The sequence below is a fragment of the Marmota marmota genome, unplaced genomic scaffold, assembly GCF_001458135.2.
Source record: "Marmota marmota marmota unplaced genomic scaffold, marMar, whole genome shotgun sequence".
NCBI lineage: Eukaryota > Metazoa > Chordata > Mammalia > Rodentia > Sciuridae > Marmota > Marmota marmota.
In genome coordinates this window covers 756,675-761,748 of record NW_026000081.1, presented here as the reverse complement: position 1 = coordinate 761,748, position 5,074 = coordinate 756,675, and the positions used below count along the sequence as shown (strand labels likewise).

The 5,074-nt window shown below is 42.6% G+C and overlaps 1 pseudogene; it reads right to left on the bottom strand.

Moving 5' to 3' along the window:
* Positions 1–2,365: 2,365 nt before the first annotated feature.
* Positions 2,366–5,074, bottom strand: LOC107158553 (annotated as a pseudogene).

The following is a 5,074-nucleotide window of genomic DNA, read 5'->3' as shown; positions in this document are numbered from 1 at the left end:
ACTGTTTCTTCTAGTAAGCATAGCATGTCCAGTCTGATGCCTAGGTCCTTGTTCTACTCTGAATTCAGTTTTGTGCAGAGTGAGAGATAGGGGTTCAAATTCATTCTACTACATATGGATTTCCAGTTTTCTCAGCACCATTTGTTGAAGAGGCTATCTTTTCTCTAACATATGTTTGTGGACCTTTGTCTAGTATGAGATAACTGTATTTATGTGGGTATGTCTCTGTGTCTTCTATTTTGTACCATTGGTCTCCACGTCTGTTTTTGTGCCAATAACACGCTATTTTTATTACTATAGTTCTGTAGTATAATTTAAGGTTTGGTATTTGATGTCTCCTGTATCACTTTTCTTGGTAAGGATGCCGTTGGTTATTCTGGGTCTCTTATTTTTCCAAATGAATTTCATGATTACTTTTTCTATTTCTATGAAGAGCATCATTGGAATTTTAATAGGAATTGCATTAAATATGTATAGCACTTTTGATAGGATGGCACTTTTGACAATATTAATTCTGCCCATCCAAGAACATTTGAGATCTTTCCATTTTCTGAAATCTTCTTCAATTACTTTCTTTAGTGTTCTGTGGCTTTCACTGTAGAAACCTTTTACTTCTTTTGTTATATTAATTCCCAAGTTTTTTTTTTTTTTGAGGCTATTGTGAATGGGATAGTTTTCCTGATTTCTCTTTCAGTTGATACGTCATTAGTGTATAGGGACACAATTGATTTATGGGTGTTGATTTTATACCGTGATAGTTTGTTGAATTCATTTATTAATTCTAGAAGCTTTCTGGTGGAGTTTTTTTGGTCTTCTAAATATAGAATCATGTTTTTGGCAAATAGGGATAAGTTGAACTCTTTTTTTTTTCCTATTTGATGCCTTTTTCTTCTTTTTCTTTTCTTTTTTCTTTCTTCCTTTTTTCTTTTTTTCTTTTTCTTTTTTTGGTCTAATTGATCTGGCTAGGGTTTCAAAGACTATGTTGACTAGAAGTGGTGAAAGAGGCATCCTTGTCTTGTTCCAGTTTTTAGAGGAAATACTTTGAGTTTTTCACCATTTAGAATGATGTTGGCCTTGGATTTAGCATATATAGCATTTACAATGTTGAGGTATTCTCCTACTATTCCTAGTTTTTCTAGTGTTTTGAGCATGAGTGGATGCTGAATTTTGTCAAAAAAATTTTTTGTATGTATTGAGATAATCATGCGATTCTTATCTTTAAATCTATTGATGTGGTGAATTATGTTTATTGATTTCCATTTGTTGAAACAACCTTGCATCTCTGGAATGAACCCCACTTGATCATGGTGCACTATCTTTTTAATATATTTTGTATGTGATTTTCCACTATTTTATTGAAAATCTATGTTCATCAGAAATATTGGTCTGAAGTTTTTGTTCCTTGATGTGTCTTTGTTTTGATGATATTGGCTTCAAAGAATGAGTTTGGAAGAGTTCAGGTTCCCTCCTTTTCTATTTTATGGAATAATTTAAAGAGTATTAGTGTAAGTTCTTCTTTGAAGGTCCGGTAGAACTCAGCTGAGAAGTCATCTGGTCCTGGGCTTTTCTTTGTTGGTAGGATACTTTTTTTTTAAGGATATGTAAAAGGAGGTACTATATTTGTTCAAGTTTCAAGAGAGAAACGTGATTCAAATGTAAATGGTCACTGGAGGCAAGACTATGACAATAGTCTAGATGGGAAAGGCAAACACAAGGCATCCTGTGGAAAAAATTTTGTTCTGGAATGTGTTAAAGCTCTTGTTTTGTCCTTTCCGGCATGACATTTTGACCTTTAATATGAAAAACTGCCAGATTTATTTCAATGCAAATAGAAACCAACCTGTTAATGATATCAAACTGTTTTTCAAAACTGTGTTCCTTTGCAGCAATTGATATATTCATTCAACAAATAGCGATTATAGGATTGCATTTGAACCTAGATACAGATGAGCAAGACATTTACTTTCTCAACTGTGGGGAGAGCAGGCAAGCCTTTGCATAGATCAGGTATATGACCAAGTCTCCTTTTTCTGACAAACCCTCTTGTAAATGTATGTGGCTGTGAGTAAGCCCTGAAGGATCCCTGCTTCTTGGTATACACACCCTTGGGTTCCCCTCCCCCTGAGGGGGGTTGACCTGTCATGTCTTTCTAACCATTAATAGAATCCAGCAAAGATGAAGTCACTTCTGTGGTTATATCACATAGGATTGTAACTTCCATCTTGCCAGCACCCTTGGTTCCTCCTCAGCTTACAAGTTTTCACCAAGGAAGTAACCACCCTGGAGAGGGATCTGGGTGGACCCTGCTGGGACCAGGGTGGCTTTAGCTGACAGCCAGCTAGAAACTGAGGCCCTCACTCCACAAGGCTGTCAGAAACCAGATCCCACCAACAACCAGAGGAGACTGGAAAGCAGACACTTCCTCACTCAAGCTTTCAAATGAGAGCCCAGCCCTGGCCACCACCTTGCCTGCAAGGTGGTGCAGAGGACCCAGCTGCACCATGCCTGGATTCTTGATCCACAGACACTGCAATATGATAAACCTGTGTTATTTTTTAGTCACTAATTTTGTGGTTACTTTTAAATATTACTGCTTCCTCTAAATATTTGGAATAAGTTTTTAAAAAATATATTTTGTTCTAGTTAATCAGTGTCTAAAACATCCCCTATTCCTAACCTCACAAGTCATGAAGCATGCTTTGTACTTTTACTCCTTTCCTATGTCTTCTATTTTGTTGAAATTGTGAAATTTTAATGTGTGATTTTAAAATAAATGGCCTTGTTTCTTCATAGAATTCTTTTTTTTTTTTTACAAATCAAAGAAATTTATTGGTGTTGACAAAAATACATGATAAACAAAAAACAAAACAACACAACACAACAGAAACAAAACCAGAAACCCCAGCCCACTGGACCCACGCGCCTAATATACCAGCAGTGTCCAATCCCAGGAGCCCCAAGGCGTGCCCTTAATTCATGAGGACCTCCATCTGCACCAGCCTCGCATTGGTGTCCCCAGACGTCCGGTAGGGTATCATTCCAGCAAAGGTAATCAGGGCTCGGGCTTGACTTCCGAGTTGAGAGTTAGGGTTCTCGATGACTCGCTGGGGCCTGGATGGATGGACTGGTCCCCTTAAGCCTCTTAATCTGTGTGAACAAGATGTTCATGGTGGCAAGAAGAACTTCTGAGAGGTTGTGCCTGATTTCATCACTGAAATTTCTGAAGGCAGCTACTCTCTCTCTTCCACACTTTCCTGATTTAGGGGCACCAGCTTCAAGCGATCAATTAGATCAAAGGCTCTGTCAATGTGACCGTTGTGATACTCATCAAAAAAAAGGTGATCAAGTCCAACAAACGGTAGAAGGTGGGGTCCACAAATTTATTTGCACTTATTCCCTGAGTCTTGTCCCGCTCAGCGATGGAGAGCGCCAAGTTCTTCAGCCGCTCCTTATTGGACTGAGGGACACTGATCGGAGGAACGCGTGCAAGGAGGATCAGCAGGCTCGTGGCTGAGGAGCTGAGCACTGGGTCCTGAGGATTTTAAAAGCAGCTTCAGCTTGAACAGCACCAGGGTCACATGGACGGCATGACAGAGCAGTCCCTCCATGCGGAAGAGAAAAGCAATGGCGGCTTGGATCTGCTTCTGTCAGGAACAGCACTTGGAGGTAGCGGAAGGGCTGCTGGTTCACCGTGAAGTGGGGCTCGCCATCGTCTTCCAGCAGCTGTTTCTGGAAATGTGAGCGAGTGAGCCTGTCTTGTGGGGAGCTGGTGCCATCGTCATCAAAACACACTTGGTTCAACTTCAGCCACAGGTAGTCCTGGGTTTTGTCTGCCACTTCACTACGTCAGTGACATCGCATCTGCCCGCTTGTGGGGGTCTGTGCTGTTCCCGAGGGCTCTGCGGTGATGAAGCCGGAGCTTGTTTTCCGTAGCTGGGGACAGTCTTCTGTCCTTGCTGTTCATGGACTCCTGGAACCAGGTCTTGAACTCTCCCAGCTGGTGCTGGGCTCGGTTCACCACCTGAGAAGCCGCAAGCAGCACGTGCAGTAGTAGATCAAAGCCCAGACAGGGTGGCCCTCCACCTCTCCACCCTGAAGTCCAGGTAAGGGAGCTGAAAGTTTAATGTTCAGAAAACTTCGCACCAATGATAAGTCCCAGGCACACCACCCAGCTGGGCCTGATGCAAATCTCCAAACACAGTCACAAGGGTGTAATTCTTATAACTCTGCTCGAGGTACCCCAGCGCCTGCCTGAGGAACTCTGTGCGCACTTCCACGCTGCTCCGGCTCTTCAGGGAGTCAGTCGCTGGTGCCAACAACACATCTGTCATGTCAGAAATGCTCTTATCATCCAGCTCTGCGACGGGAAGCACAGAGGACCACAAGGTTAGGCTGCAGATGGCCACTGACAATCTTCTCATTATAGATATAAATCTGCCGGGCATAGGCCATCTCAGGGCTATCCAGAGAGCTCCGACCAGGGGGCCCCACATCATTGATGTAACTGGGCTCACTCTTCTGGGTGAAGTCAAGGGCATCCTCTCCCGACGCCAGCAGCCTGTGCAGAATCCGCTGTTTCACTTGCTCCCACTGGACCAACATTGACTCCCGATGGTACTCCTCAGCCATACCAAAGGTCCGCTTTCAGGACTCTTCAATGGCAGACAGCAGCGCATTGTCCTCCTCATTCTTCAGGAAGCCACCTTGACATCTGCTGTCTCCTGGGACGTGGGTGTGAGGGTATGGGAACGCAGGCACTCGTCTGCTTGCTGGATCTCCTGTAAGTTCCCTTCCCCATGGGGAAGCTCTGGGATGCCCTCAGTCTCAGCAGCAAGCTGTTCAGCTTGTTGAAGAAGCTCACCAAACCCCTCAGTATCCATTGAAAATCCAGATCCTAGTAGGACTGCAGCCTTCTTTGCCGTCCGGGTCCTCTTCATAGTGTTCTTTTCGAAATCACTACTTTAAGCTTCATAAAGAATATTATAGTTAAGACAGTCTTTTAATTGGGATATTTGTTTTGTCTTATTTGATTTTTTAATTTATTTTATTTATTTTTGATTGCCCATTTCTTTTT